Source organism: Balaenoptera ricei, chromosome 6, assembly GCF_028023285.1.
Source record: "Balaenoptera ricei isolate mBalRic1 chromosome 6, mBalRic1.hap2, whole genome shotgun sequence".
Taxonomy (NCBI): Eukaryota; Metazoa; Chordata; class Mammalia; order Artiodactyla; family Balaenopteridae; genus Balaenoptera; species Balaenoptera ricei.
Window position 1 is genome coordinate 101,901,945 of NC_082644.1, and position 26,419 is coordinate 101,928,363.

The following is a 26,419-nucleotide window of genomic DNA, read 5'->3' on the forward strand; positions in this document are numbered from 1 at the left end:
ACTTTGTTTGATCTGGGCGTTCTATTGGGAAGTATTTGTTCTTCAAAGCATCCTCATAATTCACATTAGCTAGGAAGGTAGGTGGTATTTTATGTTTTAATTTATTGTACGACCAGGACAAATTTCATTTTGATTTGCTTTGCTAAATCATCATGTTAGCTGAGCTTTCCCATGGCTAGGCAGCTCTTCCCAACACTAAGTCATAAACACATAAAGACCCATTACTCTAAGCTGTGACCTTTCCTTTGGCTCAGGAGTGGGAAATCTGCCGTGGCCTTTGTGTTATGCAATCTACTTCATTTCATGACTTTCCTTCCATAAAGAGGCATCCAGAAACAAGAAGAAAGAGCAGAAGATACTTTGCTTTTATTTTTTTTGTATTAATAATGATGGTAGCCACCATCTTTGAGGCAGTCTGTGTGCCAGCACTGTGTGTGCTAAGTGACTTACATGCACCACTTATATAAGTAATACTAATTTATGAAAATTAGAAAATCCAGATAAGCATAAAGAAAATAAAATATGTACTCATAAATCTGCCAGCCAAAAATAACCATTGTTAATATTTTAGTAAATATTTCTTCAGACATTTCAATACATACATATTTATTTCTATATACATGATCTTTAATCCGTTCAACAACTTTGAAAAGAAGGTTAATTATCTCCATTTTATGTTGAGATCAAGATGTAGCAGGTTATAGCTAAGGAAATGGTACTGTCTGTCATCTGACTCCAGAGTTTTTTCTATTTACCTTTCTGAGTTCCAACCCGTAATTAGTTTCCAGTGATTTGAGCTGGAGATGGGGACACAGTGTCTTCCCATCTCTCAAGTGTCTGATTAAAAGGAAGACTGAGTGATCTTTCATGAGGGCACACAGTGTCCCCTCGTCCCCCCCTCTTCTGGTCGTTTTGAACCACAGAGCCTCATTCTTCCAATTATCTTAACAAAACCTTCCTCTTCTCATTACCCTGTAATGGGCTCAGAAGTGCACATGACAGCCTACTGTGAGAGAACTCTTTTTTAAAAATAAGTTGTTTTTTTTTTTTTAACATAGGTTACCTCTCATTTAAAAAAAAAAGATTTCTGTAAAACATTTAAAATGTGATTGTGCATTTTGTTTTTGCATTGACATACTTTTAAAAACTCTTGATTTGTTTTTGACAGCAAAGTAAGTTTGTCATGGAGAAGAAGGTTAGTCAGTATGCACTGAGAAAGCAGAACTAGGAAATTTTGAATTCCTGTTTGTGTATATCGAGGTACTAAACTGAAAATCTCTCTCTTATTTAATCCTATAGCAGTTTCATTTAGAAGAATGCAGATTGAGAATGTGAATTATTTTTTATTTATTTATATTTTGCTTTGATAACTCAAACCAAATAGGAACGTTGTGACATTTAAATTTAGAAAACTGTTTTCTGAAGAATGGCTTGGTAGAATTTTAGCTGAATTATTGTAACTCTTCGGGATAATTAAATTATGAAAAATTATCGGCAACTACCTCTAAATTTTGTGTTTTTGTACAAACGATACTGAGGATATACTACTGCCAGATACCATATTTATTATTTGCTATTTTAACTTTTTAAAAAATTACATCCATACTGCGGCAGTGGTTGATGCCAAAATCGTGTATGTGCTTTAGCAAAAATTCAACAGTCCAGCAGGTGTTCACTATAACTGAACATGCTGCCTTGCCAGGCAATCCTGTGGTTCATACAAAAACAATAAAACTGTATTTGCAATTTACGCTTTAAGGTCAGTGTGATGTCATGTAAGAAATTCCACAGTGCCCCTCACATGACTCTGGAAGTTTTGCACTGTCTACAACAAAAATGCCAAACCCATCTGTCAGCATTTGGATGACATAGCTGCATAATTGTTTTTCTTCTATATTCATGTGAGTGACTGGCTATTGAAAATCATAGATGGTAGCAGTTTTTAAAAAAAAACCATAATGCTTGAAAAGGTTAGAGATAGTCAGGATGTTTATCCAACAGAGCTTATTCTTAAGAGTCCATCTGTTATCATGGTTAGTAGGGGTGGTCTGAATATGATTTATAATATATCAGGTACTTAAAATATTTTTATTATAGTTAGTTTTCCCTGTGTTAAATTTTCCCCATGTTAAATCACTTCCTGATCTACAAAAGAATAGTCTGAAAGTTTTCTAGTATAGATCAGGTCTCTGGTTTTTCAACTAGATCATGGTTAGCTGATACTTTCATCGAATTAATTTGTCTAAGTCATATGGCTTAGGTTCTAGATGCCATGAAATCAGATGACTTCACTGAGATGAAAATTTATAGTTCTATCAACAAATATTTGAACACCTAGTGTCTAGACACTAAGAGGGGTACAAAGATATACAAAATAGTTCCTGCTTTCAAAAAGTTTATGAAAGATACTGTAATAAAAGTTTGTTTTCATTTTTGAGAGCCCAGCAAAAAACTCTCTGCCAGTACTATTTTGCATAGTTTCTCAAATTTTGTACTCACACAGTTTGTCCATTATTTCGCCATTGAATATGTTGGATTGCTGTAGAATACATAATACTGCTTTGAGTATTTTGTGGAGGATCTTTTAGACCCTGTTTTAAAGTCAATAATAAGGTAAAGCCATTTCTACACCATCCATTGTGTTCACATAGATGCACACATGCATAAGAATGTGCAGACTGTCATCAATGAGTGTCACTTATTAAGTACTTACAATGTACCATGGTACTGAGTGCTTTTGTAAGTTGTTTCACTTAATTCTTACAATAGTCCTGTGAGGGTAAATATCATTATTTCTTTTATAAATGAGGAAATCCAGAGAAGTCAAATAGGTTGCCCACATTACTTAATACATAAGGGTATCAGGATCTGAAACTATATCCAGCTACCATTAAGCACTAACCTTTTCTGCTGTAGCTGCCTGTTCACAAAGTGATTTACTGTGCTTCTTTAGATTCTCTGAAGTGATAAATTATAAGTGGAATCCCTGGTGTAATAAAATCATCAATATTCTTTCAACTCTGAATTGACCGAGAGCAGTGCCATCACCTAGCATGTTTGTTAGCATAAAATTATATAGACCCCCTAACTGTGGTTATTTTGAGATGGAACATTCAGCAAAGTTTGTTTCCCCTTCGCCATGAGTAGAGAGCAAAAGTTTGTGTCATTCTTTAAAGAACTCTTAATTTTGTCACGGAGGTGAATGTGTATATGGACAAATAATTTTATATATATATATACATATATATATATATATATATATATATACACACATTTTTTTTTTTTTTTTTTGGCTGTGGTGCGCGGCATGTGGGGTCTTAGTTCCCCAACCAGGGATCGAACCCGCGCCCCCTGCATTGGAAGCATGAAGTCTTAACCACTGGACCAGCAGGGAAGTCCCTAATTATATTTTTTAACAAATGATTCTCCTTTGTTTTTACCCCATATAAACCAAAAATCCTATTTCAAAAGAGTTCCTTATAATTCAGACAGAGAAGGGGGAGGTTCTAGGCAGAGGAAATACCTCTCTTAAGCCCAGAAGCTGATATTGTCATCCACCAGATATGAATATTGATTGCCAATCTGCCAGGGAGTTTGGTCTTCTCTACAAGTTGGTGCCAGCAAATTAATTATTTAATAGAGGATTTTTTTATTATTTTGTTTTTTAATCAGGATTGTTTTTAACAGAAAACTTTTGGGAGAAAATACTATCTTTATGATTCTCAGTATTAGACATCAACTAAGACCATTCAGATTTTTTCTAGTTTGACTATCTCCACAGTTTTAGATATTAAAGACAAAAGTTCTGATTTCAGTCAGCCTTCTTCTGATTGGTTTTCTTTATCTACAGGAAAAGAGCACTTTGATCTTTATTCCTTTAGCCAAAACAAAGCTGTAATACTTAACATCTGTAAATAAATACTCTCTACCATGTGATAAAGGAAATAAATTTCTAAGCCTAGGGGAAAAAAATCAAGGGGAGTGTATGATAATTTATTACATTAAGGTATTTTTTAAAAGGTTCATTCATGAAAAACTATAACTAAATACTAAGGAATAAATACTATAAATACTAAGGAATTAACAAGTTCTGTATCAATCAGTTGAAAAGATTTTTCTCAAACAACTCCTTTATACAAGATATATCTCCACAAATCTACCATATGATATGATGTAGATAGTTACTTATTAAGAAATACATCATTGGCAAGGGCATCCTCAATTGTTTTTTGTTGTTTTTCCCTTAATGCATGGTATTCGAATAATTGCTTCTCCTCCCCATTGGATCCGGCCGAGATGATATGAATACATAGTTTTTCATAAGACAAAGTGATGAAGATAGGATGATTTTAAGAGATCCTTGCCATAGAACATAACTGGGGTAAAGAAATGTACTGCATATATCATCCTTTGGTGGTTGGTGTATTTCTACTGATATAAAAAACAGAAAAGAGAGGATGATATTGATAAACTGCCAACAACTCTGATTTTACTTTTCTAAGCAGAGAAAAGAAAGATAAACAAAATTTCTCATACTCCATCCTGTTTGTAAATTGACTAATTGGGCCTGCCAAAGATGAAGAAAAGACCTAATTTGGTACTGAAGATTGCATTATTTTTTAAAAGAAAGTATTTTAATACATTTAAATTGAGTTTTTATGTAAACCATGCCTTTGTTGAATTAGACTCAGTTTTAATTAGGTCAGAGTACTAATTTGATCAGAATATTAATTAGGTCAGAGTACTGAAGTAACCATCATCTTTGTTGAGTGAATTATAATCATAGAGGCTGGACCTGGAAAAGACCTAAGAGATCATCTAGCCCAGTGATTTTCAGTGCTGTGAAGAATAGGAGTCACCATGTCTTCTTGGGAGGGGGCAAGGAGGGCAAAGAGATGGTTGGAGATCGCAAAGGGAACACATCCTGAAACACAGATCCCCCAGGAATTCTCATGTTCCCTATGCCCCTACCTTCCTACTTTGAGACTCACTAGACTGAATGACCTACTACCTCTATTACACATCCTTCATGTGTGCCAGGCTGGAAAATAAGATTCAAAACATCTAATCTAATCCATCCCTCTTCTTTTATGGAAGAGAGAAACCGTCCCAGAGAGATTAGATGAATGCCCAGGTGCACACACTTTGTTAGAATCAGAGCCAGAACTAGGATCCAGGCACCTTGATTTCCAGTCCTAGGGTTTAGGGAGGAAAAACAACCCTACATTCCCACTGAGTAAGAAGGGGTATCCTTGTTTTGAAAATTTTAATAGTGTTTTAAGCGCTCACTCAAGTTTCTATTAAGGAATAGATTCAAGCTGCCAGTTTCCAAATAGGTTATTTTGCACGTGAACTTCTTTTCATTGTGTAATGTTACACCTTAATTTTTAGCAGCTTCTCCTTTTGAGATTTGATGGGATAAGCTCTAACTGTAATCACCTTTTATTTTCAGGAACAGCTCTCAGCCTACTCCATTTATATTCAGTTTTCGTTTCTGGAGGGGAAACAAACTACAGTTTTCAAGTATATGAATTCCAGTTATAGATTATGAACTGAAAAGTAACTTTTTATTTAAAGTGGTATTCTTTTGAATATCCAGCTACATAGCATCTATATTATTGGTTTTGAATGCAGTCTACTATACCCTTTTTTAGTCTATGGAAAGTATAAAAAATCATCTTGAAGGTTTGGAACATTTTCAATCAAAAGGATTAAATTTCTGTCAACATAATTAGGATGTTTCTGAAGTGAATTTCCTAAGAGATAGGAAGGGGAAAGAAAATGAGAACTAATGAAAAACCTACAGCAGGAAGACATAGAAATACAAACTATTTGTGAATTCTTATATTACCCAGCTTACTCTTCTAAAAAGGAATTCAAACAAGTATTTTTTAAATCTCACAAATTTTTATTTTATAAATTATGTTTACCAGATCATAGTTGAAGAAAAAAGATGAAATTCTAGGATGTTAAAAAAAAAAGGTACAGTGGAATTATTTGTCTTTTGAATTCAGTGTTGAATTTCACTAGACTTCTGATGTTCTTTGTATTACACTGGAATTAGAAATTTTTACCATCATACACTCATTTCAAGGAGCTTTGAAAATGCTTTGGCATAGTTTATTTATTTGTGGTAAGTAGAATTAGGAAGAATCAGCAATATAGAATCCTAACAGTAATTGTGCATACTGTATTTAAGTGATTTTTATGCCTGTTTACTTTCTGTGATTCTTAAATTACATACTTCCACTAGAAATTAATTTATAATTGATTATTTATACTGGATAAAGTAGCAGGTTCATCTTAGTGTTAATCCACTCAGATTAACTGAACTTTTATATCTACAATTCATTATATTACAACTTTTTAAATAGCCTTTATAACAAAAGAACTTTTGTTTTATAAAGTATTTGTTACAAAAAAAAAACACCATCTTGCCAAAAACCATTACAATTTCTATGCATTGTGTATATTCAGTGATGTCATTGTTGAAATTTTGCATGTTGTTTCAGGTGCTCTTTCATATGTGTGTTTGTGGTATTTATGTGGAATTGTTAACCATTGCTGCTATCACTTATTGTAGTTAAACTGAAAAACTGTGCTAAGAGGCTGTGCCGGTCAACATTTGTGTGACTTGTGAAAGTATGTACTTAGCTGTTTAATATTTTGAACCAGCACTTAGTGGCCTCTACAGAAGGAAATGTTATAGTTGTCAAGTGATGCCAACTTCAAAATCTTGCTTCATATGTATAATTCCAGGTCAGCTTTCCTTCTGCACTTTCCCCAACTCTTTGAAAGGGAAACATTTGCAAAAAGAGAAAGCAAGAATTCTGAACTTTCCTAGTATTCCCCACCTTAAATCTTTTTTTTTTCCCCTGATACTTGAGAAATTCAATAGAATGACAGTGTAGCAGCATAATTTCCCTTGATCTAGATATTTTAGGTTGAACAATGTAATAACAGAAGACTATGAGGCGCATACATTATCTTTGTTGGTTATCAAGGCGTATTGTTTGAATCGCATTTAATAAGAATATTTAGTATTTTCATTTTATTTATGAGACCATGGAAACCTCAGAGTTCCCAAATATTAACTTTTATATTCAGCATTTGCATAGACTTACTTAACATATTTGGTTGCCTTATGACCATCAAAATTTTTTCATGCCTACCTGTCTTTAGTTTGCTTCCTGGTATTTCCAGCTTGCCTCAGCAATTCCAAGCAAACTCTGACATTAGAGAGAACATTATTTCAATGGATTAATTCTACTATACTTTGTTAAATGGGGGAAATATCATTATACTTTATTTATACATGTATACTCAAAATGGAAGGGAAATATCATAAAATGTTAAGAAAAGCAGGCTCTTCCTTCCAACATTCCAAAACTCCTCACTTAGTGCAGGGTTTTCATTCTGACTGTTCAGTGGGTTTATAATTATAAGATTCTTTTAATAAAGGGACAGTCTCCTTAGTTACATAGAGGCTTTCTGTGTGACTATCAGATATATGGTGGCAGCCAATGCTGTATTTGGAAACATTGCTTCTGAAATTGCTGATTTAATTCTAAGAATATTAAAATGAATTCAAGGCCCCTGCCACGTCTTTGCTTACAGGAAAAGAAAGGCATATTTTAACTATGAGCGTTTTCTCCAGAATATGCTTTAAACATTTGTCCCTCAATGGAGGTGACAAAGCAATAAAAGGAAATTCAATTATGTATGTTCTAAAGAAGTTCCGCCTTGTCCAGTGGCTTCCAGAGTGACACTAAAATATTTCTTGGTTCCTGCATTGGGAGTTTTCAGGCAAGATCTTTGTACTTACAATTCCTTTTATAGTTTGAACACCAAAGATTATGGCGTGATATGTCCTGATATGATGATTAACAGTTTCTATTAGATAGTAATGGACATATTTATTTGAATCCTGCTCTTGGGTTTATTTACCCTGTTTGGGTCTTTTGTACTTTTTGTATGTCTGTCCTGAGGCCTTTATGCCTAGGGCAATTTTTTAATCAAATAATAACATATATATTTATTAGGTTTCTAATTTATAGAGTTTGTTTCCACCATGACTTTAACGTTTTTTTCACTGCTGAAATTAGACATAGATTTGCCAGATTAGCCTCATAGTTTGTACATTTTCGTTGTAATCCGAAAATGTAACTTGTAACCCCATAGGCCTGAAAACTGGTAGATAATGACTAGAAGCATTTTGGATTCAACACAATCACATTTAGAGACTCATTTATCTGTTAAAATAAAGAACTTTGGTGATTTCATAGAATTGATGCTGTATACAACTTAAATAAGTTCTTCCATCTTTTTTATAAGAATGATTTTAAAATTCCTTTTATTCTACCACGTAGAAGTTAATTGGGAATAAAAAGGTAGATTTACCAATTTGGTCAGTATAATTTAACACTAGGCATCTGTTTAGAAATATAACTACCACAATCGATACTTAGAAAAATTTTATGAAAAATTATGGTACTGTTCTTTGAAGATGGATTTACTTTCCCCCCTTTTGATAGTCAATTTGATATATTTTCTGGCCACTTAGCTTTTAACTGATTTACATGAAAAAAGCGTATGTGTGCTTGCTCACTTTTAAAATTCTCTTGTTAAGCTGCTACAATTATAATGTATGAAAGAAAGAAGAGAAAGGTGAATTGAAATGGAGGGAAATTTCTGTTAATATTTAAAATGTGTGACTGTGATACTCTTGGTTAATTAATCTTCTGCCAGTTGATATTTGTAATAATATGATAGAACTTTTTTGTTATTAAGAATATACTATAGGTTTCGTTTTTATTTTGCTGCTCACTGATCTTTTACACCACGATGTTTTCATCTTTATCAGCTCAATGTTTTTGCTTCATATTTGTCTGTGTACCTGTGCTCTAAATAAAATTCTCATTTTATGTCCCAGTGGCTTATTCTGTTGTATGATAATGTCTGCCTCTAATGTAGTGTGATTTTTCTATTGTTTCCAGTATTTGTTGGTACAGCCTAAAACTTATAGAAATAAGAAAAACAATAAAATCAGCTAATGAGTATCAGTGATGTCTCTATAATGAGAGCATGCTTTAATCACAGTATTTTGTCTGTATTTGGGTATGACCAGTCTTCATTCATTTAATAAATGGTTCTGCAAAGCTGGCTGATTTTTGTAGCTACAACAAACAGTTTAAAAGACAAGTTAAACCACATTTAAAAAAAAATTGTCCTGGTCACAGTGCATTAGCCTCAGGATACAGTCAGTGCATACTGAGTAAAGCATCCTGTGTCAGGTGTCTTCTAACCACTGAGGAGGGGGAAATCATGGAAGGAGAAGCATTTCTATATGTGAGTGCTCAGACACAGCTCATAGGTAGGGAAGACACTTTCGGAAAGCATTTATAGCTAATTAATCATATGCTTCCTGGAGCCCCAGGCCTAAAAATCCTGTTAGTGGAGCAGAAGACTCCACTGCAAACTCTGTCTTTCTGTCCGTCTGTGGAGCTCTGTCAGCCATTTGTGTAAAGTCGTACCAAGCTAAGTAGATGTCAGGTTCCAGACTTCCTCATTTTTAGGAAGATCTTTTCGGTCAGATAAATTCTCCATGTGATATTTGTTGCATTGAACACATTTGACAATGCTCTTTGAGCAGGATAGGAATGGTTGTTCAAAATGATTATCATTATTAACTTCAGACATCCTTGTTGTGTCATTAAAGTTATTTAATAAAGAAAAGTATATTAAAACCCCAGAAAATATAACGTTCTCTCTCACAGCCAATTGTTTTGCAAAAATGCAAATAAATTTCTTTCATGTCTTTGAATAGTCTCCCAAAGTATTTATCCATAGAAAGCTGAATATTCCAAATAGAAACAATTACTGTATTTTTGTATTATAATACTTTAAATTGTATCAAAACTACTTTATAAATGGTTATAACTTAGTTTGTATTTTTAGTACTTTAGAAACAAGGAGCTCATCTTCAAATGTGTTTACAAGTTATACATTTAAAATGTAACAAATTTTATTTTTCCAGTAGGGGAAAAATATTAGAATTCAAGTTGAGGAATATTCACCCTACAAGTCAGAAGTGTTTTCCTTTTTTTAAAACTTTTATTTATTTTTTATTTATTAACGATAATCTTTTCTAAGAAGACTTTAAGTGACCAAAAATGACTAATATGTATTAAATACTTAACGTTGGTGATACATCATCTGAAAAGATGTGTTAAAAAAAAACATTGAATTTGGTGGCAGACATTTTCAGACTGAACTCTTTTTCTTTTTTTTAATAAATTTATTTATTTATTTTTGGCTGCATTGGGTCTTTGTTGCTGTGTTGTGTTTGGGCTTTCTCTAGTTGTGGCGAGCGGGGGCTAATCTTCGTTGAGGTGTGCGGGCTTCTCATTGCGGTGGCTTCTCTTGTTGCGGAGCACAGGCTCTAGGCGCGCGGGCTTCAGTAGTTGTGGCACGTGGGCTCAGTAGTTGTGGCACGCGGGCTCAGTAGTTGTGGCACACAGGCTTAGTTGCTCTGCAGCATGTGGGATCTTCCCAGACCAGAGATCAAACCTGTGTCCCCTGCATTGGCAGGTGGATTCTTAACCACAGCGCCACCAGGGAAGTCCCAGAACTATTGTTTTTTTAAAAAGCATTTTCTTTATTAAAATTTATAATGTTTTAAAAATGTTAAGGCAATAAATAAATATTCATTGTGAATAATTTGGCAAATACTAATAAATATAATAGGAAATAAAAATCACAGGAATCTTACTACACATAAATAACAACTTTTAATGTTTTCGTGTTTTATTTTGGAATTTTTTATGCATAAATGTACTTCAAAAATTGTAGTCAAACTGTATTTACTGTTTTTTACATTTTTAAAAGATACTTAGCCTTTGAAAATGTGATTATTATATGGCTACTTGGTTTTTCATTGCACAATTGTACCAAAATCTATTTTACAATTCTTTTGTTGGTTTGGGTTTGTTTCAAGTTTTTCACTTTTATAAATTTGCCTTGAAGAACACCCTTGAGCATACATTTTTGTACATATCTCTGGTTAAATCCTTAGGATAAATTTCTAAAAGAGGAATTCCTGGGTCAAATAAAAAGAACATTTAATTTATTTTTCCTACATATACATTTCCAAAGTTCTAGTGATTTTTAAAATTTGCAAGAATAATACATTAATATTGTAAAACTTAAAAATCCCAGAGAAGTCATTATTAACCAGTGTGATGTGTATCTTTGCAAATTTTTTGCTATACTAGTGCAAGTTCCCCCATATCTTAGGACAGTCTTTAGATATGGACCTTTTTGTATTTTTGCCAATCTAACAAATGAATTACATCCTATTTTGATTATAATGTCTGATTACTGTTGCTTTTTGTTATTTGTATTTCTTTGAATAATTGCCTGTCATACTCTGGGCCTGTCTTTTCCAGTTGATTTGGAGAACCTTTTCATATGGACTTTGTCACTTTGTTATAAGTATTTTCTCCAGGACTATTTATTGTCTTTTAAAATTTATTCAGTGCAGGACTTTTGAATGTTTATGTCTGATTTGTTAATCTATTTTTTACATCTCTGGGTTGTATCACACTGAGAAAGGCTTTCCTTATTCCCAAAATCATGAAAATTGTCTTCTTTATGGAAACAGCTTTTTGAAAATAGATCCATTTGGAAATGTGTTATTTGCTTGTCGTATGAAATAGGAATCTAAATTTGCTTTGTTTTTTTTTTTTTGTTTTTTTTTTAACATCTTTATTGGAGTATAATTGCTTTACAATGATGTGTTAGTTTCTGCTTTATAACAAAGTGAATCAGCTATACATATACATAATATCCCCATATCTCCTCCCGCTTGTGTCTCCCTCCCACCCTCCCTACTCCACCCTTCTAGGTGGACACAAAGCACCGAGCTGATCTCCCTGTGCTATGCGGCTGCTTCCCACTAGCTATCTATTTTACATTATTTGCTTTGTTTTTGTTTTTCCAACTCAATAGCTTATTCTCTTAAAGCATTTACTGAAGAGTCCATGTTTTCCCCAGCAATTTTAATTGGAGCCTTTATTATACAGTTGGCCTTCTGTACCTGTGGGTTTCACATTCGCAGATTCAGCCAACCTTGGATCAAAAAAAAAAAAAAAATCCCAGAAAGTTCCAGCTTGAATTTTCTGCCAGGCAACTACTTACATAGCACTTACATTGTATTGGATGTTATAAGTAACCTAGAGATGATTTAAAGTATACAGGAGTGTATGCATAGGTTATATGCAAATACTAGGCCATTTTATATAGGACTTGAGCATCCTTGGATTTTGGTATCTGTGGGGGTCAGGGTGGGGCAGGTCCTGGGTGACTGTATATTCAGTTTGCATATTTACACAGACCTTTTCTGGACTATTCAGTAGCATTAATCTATTTGTCTATTTCTTTACCAGAACTTAACACTTTAAATTATTGCAGTGTTATAGTACATGTTTATATCTTTCAGGGAAGGGCCTCCCAGTTATTATTTTCAAAATTGCCTTCCTTTTTTTATGCATTTACTCTCCTAGATAAATTTTAGACAAGTAACGACAAAGAGGGAGATTTTAATTAGAATTACGTTGAATTAAAGATTACTTGAAGAAGTTAAAAATCTTTATATTATTGAGCCTTTCCATACAGGTACATGGTATAGCTCTTCATTTATTAAGTTTGTATATACAGGTACACCTCATTTTATTGCAGTCCACTTTATTGAGCTTTTCAGATATTTCATTTTTTTTACAAATTGAAGGTTTGTGACAACCCCGTGTCAAGCAAGTGTATCAGCACCATTTCTCCAACAGCATTTGCTCACTTCATGTCTTTGTGTCATGTTTTTGGTAATTCTGGCAGTATTTCAGATGTTTTCATTATTATATTTGTTATGGTGATCTGTGATCAGTGATCTTTGATGTCACTATTGCCAAAAGGTTACAGCTCGCTGAAGGCTCAGACTTTGGTTGACATTTTTTAGCAACAAAGTACATTTAAATTAAGGTTCGTACATTTGTTCTTTTAGACATAATGCTATTGCACACTTAATAGACTACAGTGTAGTGTAAACATAACTTTTATATTCACTTTGGGAAACCAAAAAAATTGTGTACCTTTATTGCGATATTCGCTTTATTGTGGAAACAACCTGCAATATGTCTGAGATATGCCTGTACATTTTTAATTTTAAGGATTTGGGGGAAAGTTTTCTTATTATAAGACAGAAAAGTGCACAAATCATTAGTGTACAACTTGATAAATTTTTATGAAGCAAATGCATTGCTGTAACCACCCAGGGGAAGACCGAGCACTACCAGAACCCCAGAAGTTTCCCTCCTGTGGCCTCCTCCCTTTGTTATCTCCCTAAGGTAACCACTATAGTACTTCACCATAGAGTCATTTTCATCTGTTCTTGAATTATATAAATGGACCATTTCAATGTACTCTATTGTGTCTGGCTTCTTTTCCTTAACATTGTGTTTGTGGGATTCATACATGTTTGTACATATGATTTGTTCCAGTAGCCCATTCCTCCTTTATTACATAATAACTCACTGTATAAATATTTTACAGTTTCATATGCATTCTACTATTTTTTATACATATATTTTATTGAAGTATAGTTGATTTACAATGTTGTGTTAATTACCGCTGTACAGCAAAGTGACTCAGTTGTACGTATGTATAGATTCTCTTTTTTAAGGCTCTTTTCCAGTCTGGTTTATCATAGGTTTTTTGTTTGTTTGTTTGTTTGTTTTATTTATGGCTGTGTTGGGTCTTCGTTTCTGTGCGAGGGCTTTCTCTAGTTATGGCAAGCGGGGGCCACTCTTCATCGCGGTGCACGGGCCTCTCACTATCATGGCCTCTCTTGTTGCGGAGCACAGGCTCCAGACGTGCAGGCTCAGCAATTGTGGCTTACGGGCCCAGTTGCTCCGCGGCATGTGGGATCTTCCCAGACCAGGACTCGAACCCGTGTCCCCTGCATTGGCAGGCAGATTCTCAACCACTGCACCACCAGGGAAGCCCCATTCTACTATTTATGGACATAGGGTTATTTCCAGTTTGGGGCTATTTATTTATTTATTTAATATTTATTTATTTATTTGGTTGCACCAGGTCTTAGTTGAGGCTTGCCAGCTCCTTAGTTGTGGCATGTGGGTTCCTTAGTTGTGACATGTGGGCTCCTTAATTGCGGCAGGTGGGCTCCTTGGTTGCATCTCATGGGCTCCTTAGTTGCAGCTCGCCGGCTCCTTAGTTGTGGCATGCGAACTCTTGGTTGCGGCATGCCTGTGGGATCTAGTTCCCTGACCAGGGATCGAACCCGGGCCCCCTGCATTGGGAGCATGGAGTCTTACCCACTGCACCACCAGGGAAGTCCCTATTTATTATTAATTATGCTTTTGTGAACACTCATATATACAGGCCATTTAGTACACACGTACGCATTTCTGTGTGGTATATACTTAGGTGTAGGATTGCTGGATCATAGAATATGTGTTTGTTCAACTTGAGTAGATGCTGCCAGTTGGCTTCCAAAGTGTCCAAATCGACACTCCTACCAGCTAAGTAATAGTGTTCCTGTTGTTCCACACCCTCATCAACACTAGATATTTGCATATTTTGTTTTTTATTTTAGACATGTTGATGAGTGTATTTTATATTTCCTGAAATATAAATGATATTTCTTATTTTATGCCATGCCCATTCAAGTTTGTCCATTTTTAATTGGACTCTCTGCCTTCTATTTGATTTGTCAAATATATGCACTTCAAAAATTTTCTCCCACTATATGACTTGCCTTTTCACTCTCCTTATGGTACATTTTGATAAATGTCTTTTTAATCTTAATGAAATCCAATTTATCAGATTTTCACTTTTGAGGTAATAATGTTGATGTTCTGTTTAAAAGTATATAGCTACCCCAAGGTAATAAAAAAATGGCCTCCTGTGTTTTCTTCTAGAAACTTTATTGTTTTACCATTCACATTTAGGTGATACAGTTGGAATTGCTTTTTTTGTTTAGGTGTGAGGTAGGCATTCAATTTGCTCTTGTGTTATGGATTTTGGGTCTGTGTTTATGAGCTGTGCTGGCTTGTAATTTTATTGTGTTACTCTTGTCATATGTTTATAGAAAAGTTATGCTGCCTTATAGAAGACATTGGATAGTGTTCCCTCTTTCTATTCTCTAGCAGAAGTTTTAGGTTTGGCATTATAGTTGATCCTTGAACAACACAGGTTTGAACTGCACAGACTCTTCTTTTTTTCTTAATAGTTTGTTAATTTTGTTAGTCTTTCAAATCCATCTCTTGGTGTTACTTTTTTTTTTTTAATAAATTTATTTATTTACTTATTTTTGGCTGTGTTGGGTGTTCATTGCGGCACGCAGGCCCTCCCCAGCTGCGGCGAGCGGGGGCCACTCCCTGTTGCGGTGTGTGGGCTTCTCATTGCGGTGGCTTCTCCTGTTGCGGAGCACGGGCTCTAGGCGTGCGGGCTTCAGTAATTGTGGCACGTGGGCTCTAGAGCGCAGGCTCAGCAGTTGTGGCACACAGGCTTAGTTGCTTCGTGGCATGTGGGATCTTCCCGGACCAGGGCTTGAACCCATGTCCCCTGCATTGGCAGGCGGACTCCTAAACACTGCGCCACCAGGGAAGCCGGTGTTACTTTTTTTTATTGTAAGTTTATTTCCTATTTCATTGATTTCTGTTCTTATGTGTACTGCTTCCTTCTTTTTATTTTTGGGGTTTATTTGTTTTTATAATTTCCTGGTATAGTTGATATTCAATCTTTCTTCTGAATTTAATGCTATCATTTTCTCTGTAGGCACTGCAATAACCACATCCCACAACTTTGACACATTATATTGTCGTTATCATTCATTTTGAAGTATTTTCTAATTCCCTTTGATTTTTTAAAATTCTACTGATATTCTGAATGACTTAATCTTTTGAAATGTTGAGACTTGCTTTATGTCCTAACATTTCTATTTTCGTCAAAGGGTTATGTGAAATCTTGACATTTGCTACAACATAGATGGATCTAGAGGGTATTATGCTAAGTGAAATAAGTCAGAAAAGGACAAATACCATATGATCTCACTTACATGTGGAATCTAAAAAACAAAACAAACAAGCAAACAAAAAACAAACACAGACTCATAGATACAGAAAGCAAATGGGTAGTTTCCAGAGAGGAGGAGGATAGAGGCTGGAGCGAAATAGGTGAAGGAGATTAAGAGGTACAAACCCCAGTTATAAAATAAAGAAGCCACAGGGGTGTAATATACAGCATAAAGAACATAGTCAGTAATGTGGTAATAACTTTGTGATCATTTCATAATGTATGCAATTGTCAAATCACTATGTAGTACACTTGAAGCTAACATAATATTATACATCAACTGTATTTCAATTTTTAAAAAAAGTATCATGTACCTTTGAAAAGAATGTGTATTCTGCCATTGTTATGTTGTTCTTTGTATATCAATTACATCCAGTTTGGTGCTTGCATCATTCATATCTTCTATATCTGTACAGTTTTTTGTCTGCTTGTTCTGTCAGTTATGAAAAATGATGTATTAAAACCTTAGTTGTAGTTTTGCCTATTTCTTTTTTAAATTTTTTCAACTTTTGCTTTTTATATTTGGAGGCTGTATTATTAAGTCTATACAAATTTAGGATTGTTGTATCTCTCTGTTGAATTTTAAAACATCTCTTTTTATTTCTGGTAATGAATGCTTCTTGCCTTAAAGTCTGTTTTGTCTGATACTGTATAGCTATACCAGCGTTCCTTTCTTTATTGTTCACATGGTATAACTTTTTTTTTTTAATCCTTTTGCTTTCAACTTTTATACCCTATTAATTCCTATGTGTAAAGAACATATATAGCTGAGTTTTGTTTCTTATGCAGACTGACATTTTTTAAATTGAAGTATAGTTGACATTCAATATTATATTAACTTGAGGTGTACAATATAGTAATTCAACATTTGTATACACTGCAAAATGATCATCACAGTCATCTGTCATCATACAAAGTTAATACAGTATTATTGACTATATTCCCCATGCTGTACTTTATTATTTTTATATAAATTTATTCATTTATTTATGTATTTTTGGCTGTGTTGGGTCTTTGTTGCTGTGCACGGGCTTTCTGTAGTTGTGGCGAGTGGGGGCTACTCTTCACTGCGGTGCGCGGGCTTCTCAGTGTGGTGGCTTCTCTTGTTGCAGAGCCCAGGCTCTAGGTGCGCGGGCTTCAGTAGTTGTGGCACGCGGGCTCAGTAGTTGTGGCTCACGGGCTCTAGAGCGCAGGCTCAGTAGTGGTAGTGCACGGGCTTAGTTGCTCCGCAACATGTGGGATCTTTCCTGACCAGGGCTCGAACCTGTGTCCCCTGCATTGGCAGGTGGATTCTTAACCACTGTGCCACCAGCAAAGTCCCCCAGAAGTTTGTACTTCTTGATCCCCTTCACCCATTTCACGACCCCCCTACCTCCCTCCCCTCTGGCAACCACCAGTCTGTTCTGTGTAACTATGAGTCTAGGTTTTGGTTTTTGTCTTGTTTGTTTGTCTTGCTTTTTAGGTTCCACATATAAGTGAGATCATACAGTATTTGTTTTTCACAGGCTTTTTTCACTTAGCATAATACCCTCAAGGTCCATCTATGTTGTCATAAATGGCAACATTACCTTTTTTTTTATGGCTGAGTAGTATTACACATACACACACACACACACACACACACACACACACACACAGACACACAAACCTTCTTTATCCATTCATCCATCAGTGGACACTTAGGTTATTTCCATATCTTGGTTATTATAAATTAGGGTTGTGTATATCTTTTCAAATTAGTGTTTTTGTTTTCTTCAACTAGATTGAATTTCTACTAACAATAGAATTGCTAGATCATACTGTAGATCTATTTTTAATTTTTTGAGGAAACTTCATATTCTTTTCCACAGTAGCTGCACCAATTTTCATTCCCACCAACAGTGCACAATGGTTCCCTTTTCTCCACATCCTCACCAACACTTGTTATTTCTTGTCTTTTTGATAAGAGCCATTCTGACAGGTGTGAGGTGATATCTCATTGTGGTTTTGATTTGCATTTCCCTGATGATTAGTGATACTGAGCATCTTTTCATGTGCCTGTTGACCATATGTATGTCTTCTTTACATCATGTTTTCTTTCTTGGTTCTTTATTTTGTTTGTTAACTTGTCCCAAGTTTTGCTTGATAGATTGCAGATGCTGGATTTTTGTTTTTGTTTAACTTTTTCTGCTGATACTCCTTTATTTACTCTTACTTGAAAATCCTATATCCATTCTAATAGTTGTTTCTTTCATGTTTTGTTTTTAACAGATTTAAACATATATTTTTAAAATAAAAAATTAATTTACATTGGTAATCTCTCCCTTCTTTTTTCCTCTTTGCTTTTTATCCTTTCCAAAGAGGATGAGATCTTAATCATATTTTTTCTATCTTTCCTCTCCCCTTTTCCCTTATTTTATTGAAATTATGGGGAGTTTTAGTTCAAGATTTTGTTCCATCACGCCCCATCTCTTTTCACAGTCTTAACAATTGTGTTGAGCTCAATTGCTACATTACTCAGTGTTAGAAGTAAATTTTTTGCTTCTTACTATACCTTGTACACAGTATCTTTCCCTTTCTTTGATTCATTTTTCATTTTGTTTGCAAATATCCATGACTAACTTTTTTTTTTTAAAAAAGGGTGCTTGGATGCTACTTCTTTCATGACTGAAAATATCTTTCTTTTGCCTTGAATGATACTTTAGCTAGGTAATAGAATTCTTCATTTACGGTCCTTTTCCCTCACAGCTCTGAGGAGACTGAGTCATTGTTTTTTAGTATCACAGATGAAAAATCTAATTCTTGTTATTCTACTGATGCCTTTTTTCCCCCTACCAGAAAGATTATCGAATTTTCTTTTCGTTCTTAGATTTTGGAAATTTCAACAAGATATGTTTATATATGTGTCTTTTCAGTGTGTCTCTTTGACAGTTCATGAACCTTAACACCCTAAAGATTAAAATCTTTCTTTAACAGAACTTTTCATATATTATATCTTTGATTATGTTATCCTATCCTCTCATAACCTTTTCTTTTGAATTCTTATAAGATGGATTTTGTTTCTCCATAGTCTGTCTTCCATGCTTCTTAACTTCACTCTCATAATTATCAGTTTTTTTATTACTTTGCCTGCCCTTCAGGGAAAATTCCTTCCTAATCACTAATTTGTCCTTTAGCCATGTTCATTCTCATACTCAGCTCTTCTCAGAATTTTTAAAATATGTTTTCTCAATCATTTAAAGTTTCCAGGATCTTCCTTGTTCTTCTCTTTTTCCTTTTACAATGAAAGCTGTTCTTGTTTTAAGGATGCATTATCCTCTCAAATCTATGTATTTATCTTTTAAATTTTTTCTTTGGTTTTCTGAATTAAGTCTGTTTTCAGGGGGAGGATAGGGGATGTGAAATTAGTTGCTCTGCTTGTGTAACTTGGTAACTTCCATGCTTTTAGTTTTCCCCAATTGCCAAGTGATGCTTGTTTGTATGTTCACATTTTAAAATGAAAGTCTAGATTTATCATTATTGATAACTTATAGGATTTCCTTAGACATTATTCAAGGTTCCTGTTTGAACCTGGGCAGAGCTCACTTTTGCAGGTAATAGTTAAGCACAGGGTTCTGCAGGTGGACTTCACCCAGCTGTAATGAGTGGACAAAGAAGAGCCCATGAATAAGCTTCCCTGCAGGGTATATGAACGGAAAACAAGCTGGGAAGCCAGGAACTCTCTCAAATGTAGACACAGGGAAGGTGCTACCTGAGAGTTGGTGTACATTTGGGGATTTCTTGCTTTTTGTAGCTGCTTTCCTTTTTTCCCTCTCTGTCCAATGGGGCTGCCCAGAGTTACCTGAGGCAATGCCCGTTTTCTCTCTGACCTTGAGGGTAGCCTTCCACAGCAGATTCCCTCACTTTACACACTGTCCTGTAAATGATGTAAGTGGCAGCTACGTATAGAGAGCAGGATAATCATTCAGATCTGGCTGTCCTTAGGTTACACTACCATAACCCCATAGTCCCCTCCCACTCCCATGGCCTGCTCTTCCTAACTTTCAGCTCAGAGTTTGCCTGTTTTCTAGTGGGGAAAAAAATTCAAATCCTTCTTTAGTAGTCCCTTCTTTTCCCTGTATTCAGTTATAAGTTCTTACTTTTGTTTGTTTTTCCATCAATATACTCTCCTAAAAATGTCCTCAGCACTGTAACACTAGAACTTCTACTCAAAATTTTTAAAAAGCAGTCAAATAAACATAATTTAATCCTTAAATACAATCATGAAGGAATCATATATATCATTTCATTTTCACAAATTTCTTTCCCATTATGTAAGTATACAAGCATTCTTTCCTGTTTCTCTATATACTAGGACGTTGGTTTCCATTTTCAGTGTACCATCTCTGTCCTGTGATAAAAAAATAAATCAGTGAAGGCCGTTTAATTATTTAATGTAATAATTAAACTTAGTCATCCTATCTCGCAGTGTGACTCTTTTCTACTCCTCTGCATTATTAAAGTGATGGGGGGAATTCCCTGGTGGTTCAGTGGTTAGGACTCCTGCTTTCACTGTCGAGGGCCCAGGTTCCATCCCTGCTCAGGGAACTAAGATGCCACAAGCCCAGCAGCAGCCAAAAAAATAAAAAATAAAATGATGGGGACTAGGCTGTGTTGCAAATAAATCATTTTGTTGTTGTTTTAAAAAGCTATAGTGAAACTATAGTGGTTGTTTAACTAAATCAGACTTATGAAGGTTAATCTGAGTAAATTTGGGAGGCAAGGATATTTTTCAGAAGCACAAGTGGCTAATATCTAAATTGTATTCCTTACTAAGCATTTTATCCCTGTAGTACCTGATTCCTTTGCTGTAGTGACCAGGGCATAGAGTCAGCAGGACCCAGGTGCAAACCCTGGCTTTAGTACTTGCCAACTCCATGACTTGGGACAGCACAGTGCCTGGTACAGAGAGAGTACCTCAGTAAATATTGGATGCGTGATGTATGAAGTTACTAAATGTGTGAGGTTCAGTTTCCTTACCTGTAAAATAGGTATCAGGTTGCTTAGAGACTACAGATAATTTACATAACTCTTGGCATATAGTAAGCATTCAGTTAGTGCTAGAGGCAATGATAGTAAATTTTATACTAGAATCCTTTCATTAATATCCAGCAAGTCCCAGCAATAATGTGAGTTATGTCAGCTTAGGAGGGCGGTAAGAGGAATATGCCTGCGTGACTCAATTGCTTTGGAAAGCATTTCTAGCACTGTTTACTGCTCTCTTGCTATAAGCATTTATTAGAGCAGATTGTGTGTTCAGCAGTTCAAAGCAGGCTTAAAGGGTGAAGACACAGTCTTAATGAGCATATAAACCAGTTGAAGAGATCTTCTGGGCACAATTAGATTATTAGTTCCAAGGAATAATAAAGCAAATGTGGGGCTCATACTGAAGGAGAGAATAAGGGAGTTGGGTTTGTATGGGGAAAGATCACATAGATGTGAGTTTGCAATGGGTGAGTTTGCAATTGGAATTGGAATTGAAAAAAAGATACTGTTTGATTGGCACAAAGACCATGGAGGGATTTCTCAGGCTAAGTGTAGGGAAGGTGTGATGTGGGTGTCCTGGGCACAGGCAGATTCTAGGGAACAAGAAGAGGCTGGTGGTTTGGAGTTCCTCAGCGGGAGCAGAGAAAGATGAGGTGAGTTAGATGAAACCACTTTGTAGATCACCTTGGTAATGCCTTAACTCATTTTGCTATTTCTCAGCCTTTCTGTGCCTGGTTTGAATACAGAAACATTCCAGAGAGGGTCAGAACCATTCGATAAAGTATAAGTTGGCATTGTTTTCACTGTGAGATGGTTTACCTTGATTTTTTTTTCTATCCAAAGACAACAATTTGAACAGTTTAAGCCCAGTGTTAGTGGATTACAGAGTATGAAACGCGGCCAGCTAATGGTTGTGGATTTACTCTGACAACTAGTATTTAAAGCAGCCACATTGAGGAAGACCAGTCTTCATCTGAAGTAATTTGCCAATTGCATTTTTTTTTTTTTTGTAGCCCAGACCTCATCAATACCAAGGAGGTGGAGGGGGGAGGAGGGAGGGTTGCAGGGGAGCATGGCATGAACTCCTAGGAGGGAGAGACCCTTTTTTTTAATTTTGAATTTTATTTTGTTTATTTTTTTATACAGCAGGTTCTTATTAGTCATCAATTTTATACACATCAGTGTATACATGTCAAACCCAATCTCCCAATTCATCCCCTCCCCACTTTCCCCCCTTGGTGTCCAACGTTTGTTCTCTACATCTGTGTCTCAATTTCTGCCCTGCAAACCGGTTCATCTGTACCATTTTTCTAGGTTCCACATATATGCACTAACATACAATATTTGTTTTTCTCTTTCTGACTTACTTCACTCTGTATGACAGTCTCTAGATCCATCCACGTCTCTACAAATGACCCAATTTTGTTCCTTTTTATGGCTGAGTAATATTCCATTGTATATATGTACCACATCTTCTTTATCCATTTGTCTGTCAATGGGCATTTAGGTTGCTTCCATGACCTGGCTATTGTAAATAGTGCTGCAATGAACATTGGGGTGCATGTGTCTTTTTGAATTATGGTTTTCTCTGGGTATATGCCCAGTAGTGGGATTGCTGGATCATATGGTAATTCCATTTTTAGTTTTTAAGGAACCTCCATACTGTTCTCCATAGTGGCTGTATCAATTTCCATTCCCACCAACAGTGCAAGAGGGTTCCCTTTTCTCCACACCCTCTCCAGCATTTGTTGTTTGTAGATTTTCTGATGATGCCCATTCTAACTGGTGTGAGGTGATACCTCATTGTAGTTTTGATTTGCATTTCTCTAATAATTAGTGATGTTGAGCAACTTTTCATGTGCTTCTTGGCCATCTGTATGTCTTCTTTGGAGAAATGTCTATTTAGGTCTTCTGCCCATTTTTGGATTGGTTTGTTTGTTTTTTTAATATTGAGCTGAATGAGCTGTTTATATATTTTGGAGATTAATCCTTTGTCCGTTTATTCGTTTGCAAATACTTTTTCCCATTCTGAGGGTTGTCTTTTCGTCTTGTATATGGTTTCCTTTGCTGTGCAAAAGCTTTGAAGTTTCATTAGGTCCCATTTGTTTATTTTTGTTTTTATTTCCATTACTCTAGGAGGTGGATCAAAAAAGATCTTTCTGTGATTTATGTCAAATAGTGTTCTTCCTATGTTTTCCTCTAAGAGTTTTATAGTGTCCAGTCTTACATTTAGGTCTCTAATCCATTTTGAGTTTATTTTTGAGTTTATTTTTGTGTATGGTGTTAGGGAGTGTTCTAATTTCATTCTTTTAAAATGAAAACTGGTAGCTGTCCAGTTTTCCCAGCACCACTTATTGAAGAGACCGTCTTTTCTCCATTGCATACCCTTGCCTCCTTTGTCATAGATGAGTTGACCATAGGTGTGTGGGTTTACCTCTGGGCTTTCTATCTTGCTCCATTGATATGTTTTTCTGTTTTTGTGCCAGTACCATATTGTCTTGATTACTGTAGCTTTGTAGTATAGTCTGAAGTCAGGGAGTCTGATTCCTCCAGCTCTGTTTTTTTCCCTCAAGACTGCTTTGTCTATTTGGGGTCTTTTGTGTCTCCAAACAAATTTTAAGATTTTTTGTTCTAGTTCCATAAAAAATGCCATTGGTAATTTGATAAGGATTGCATTGAATCTGTAGATTGCTTTGGGTAGTATAGTCATTTTCACAATATTGATTCTTCCAATCCAAGAACATGGTGTATCTCTCCATCTGTTGGTATCGTCTTTAATTTCTTTCATCAGTGTCTTATAGTTTTCTGCATACAGGTCTTTTGTCTCCCTAGGTAGGTTTATTCCTAGGTATTTTATTCTTTTTGTTGCAATGGTAAATGGGAGTGTTTCCTTAATTTCTCTTTCAGATTTTTCATCATTAGTGTATAGGAATGCAAGAGATTTCTGTGCATTAATTTTGTATCCTGCAACTTCACCAAATTCATTGATTAGCTCTAGTAGTTTTCTGGTGGCATTTTTAGGATTCTCTATGTATAGTATCATGTCATCTGCAAACAGTGACAGTTTTACTTCCTCTTTTCCAATTTGGATTCCTTTTATTTCTTTTTCTTCTCTGATTGCCATGGCTAGGACTTCCAAAACTATGTTGAATAATAATGGTGAGAGTGGACATCCCTGTCTTGTTCCTGATCTTAGAGGAAATGGTTTCAGTTTTTCACCATTGAGAATGATGTTTGCTGTGGATTTGTCATATATGGCCTTTATTATGTCGAGGTAGGTTCCCTCTATGCCCACTTTCTGGAGAGTTTTTATCATAAATGGGTGTTGAATTTTGTCAAAAGCTTTTTCTGCATCTATTGAGATGATCATATGGTTTTTATTCTTCAGTTTGTTAATATGGTTTATCACATTGATTGATTTACGTATATTGAAGAATTCTTGCATCCCTGGGATAAGTCCCACTTGATCATGGTGTATGATCCTTTTAATGTGCTGTTGGATTCTGTTTGCTAGTATTTTGTTAAGGATTTTTGCATCTATATTCATCAGTGATATTGGTCTGTAATTTTCTTTTTTTGTAGTATCTTTGTCTGGTTTTGGTATCAGGGTGTTGGTGGCCTCACTGAATGAGTTTGGGAGTGTTCCTTCCTCTGCAATTTTTTGGAAGAGTTTGAGAAGGATGGGTGTTAGCTCTTCTCTAAATGTTTGATAGAATTCACCTGTGAAGCCATCTGGTCCTGGACTTTTGTTTGTTGGAAGATTTTTACTCACAGTTTCAATTTCATTACTTGTGATTGGTCTCTTCATATTTTCTATTTCTTCCTGGTTCACTCTTGGAAGGTTATACCTTTCTAAGAATTTGTCCATTTCTTCCAGGTTGTCCATTTTATTGGCATAGAGTTGCTTGTAGTAGTCTCTTAGAATGCTTTGTATTTCTGCGGTTTCTGTTGTAACTTCTCCTTTTTCTTTCTAATTTTATTGATTTGAGTCCGCTCCCTCTTTTTCTTGAAGAGTCTGGCTAATGGTTTATCAATTTTGTTTATCTTCTCAAGGAACCAGCTTTTAGTTTTATTTATCCTTGCTACTGTTTTCTTTGTTTCTATTTCATTTATTTCTGCTCTGATCTTTAGGATTTCTTTCCTTCTGCTAACTTTGGGTTTTGTTTGTTTTTCTTTCTCTAGTTCCTTTAGGTGTAAGGTTAGATTGTTTATTTGAGATTTTTCTTGTTTCTTGAGGTAGGCTTGTATAGCTATAAACTTCCCTCTCAGAACTGCTTTTGCTGCATCCCATAGGTTTTGGATCATCGTGTTTTCATTGTCATTTGTCTCTAGGTATTTTTTGATTTCCTCTTTGATTTCTTCAGTGATCTCTTGGCTATTTAGTAACGTATTGTTTAGCCTCCATGTGTTTGTGTTTTTTACTTTTTTTCCCCTGTAATTCATTTCTAATCTCATAGTGTTGTGGTCAGAAAAGATGCTTGATATGATTTCAGTTTTCTTAAATTTACTGTGGCTTGATTTGTGACCCAAGATGTGATCTATCCTGGAAAATGTTCCATGCACACTTGAGAAGAAAGTGTAATCTGCTGTTTCTGGATGGACTGTCCTATAAATATCAATTAAATCTATCTGGTCTATTGTGTCATTTAAAGCTTCTGTTTCCTTTTTTATTTTCATTTTGGATGATCTGTCCATTGGTGTAAGTGAGGTGTTAAAGTCCTCCACTATTATTGTGTTACTGTCGATTTCCTCTTTTATAGCTGTTAGCAGTTGCCTTATGTATTGAGGTGCTCCTATGTTGGGTGCATATATATTTATAATTGTTATATCTTCTTCTTGGATTGATCCCCTGATCATTATGTAGTGTCCTTCCTTGTCTCTTGTAACATTCTTTATTTTAAAGTCTATTTTATCTGATATGAGTATAGCTACTCCAGCTTTCTTTTCATTTCCATTGGCATGGAATATCTTTTTCCGTCCCCTCACTTTCTGTCTGTATATGTCCCTAGGTCTGAAGTGGGTCTCTTGTAGACAGCATATAGATAGGTCTTGTTTTTGTATCCATTTAGCAAGCCTGTGTCTTTTGGTTGGAGCATTTAATCCATTCACGTTTAAGGTAATTATCAATATGTATGTTCCTATGACCATTTTCTTAATTGTTTTGGGTTTGTTTTTGTAGGTCCTTTTCTTCTCTTGTGTTTCCCACTTAGAGAAGTTCCTTTAGCATTTGTTGTAGAGCTGGTTTGGTGGTGCTGAATTCTCTTAGCTT

The 26,419-nt window shown here is 35.3% G+C and overlaps 1 protein-coding gene across 4 annotated transcripts in view; it reads left to right on the forward strand.

Annotated features, from left to right (window-relative positions):
• Positions 1–26,419, forward strand: part of KIAA1958 (KIAA1958 ortholog) — a 173,913-nt gene that overhangs the window by 124,255 nt on the left and 23,239 nt on the right. The gene's annotated exons all lie outside the window — the stretch shown is intronic.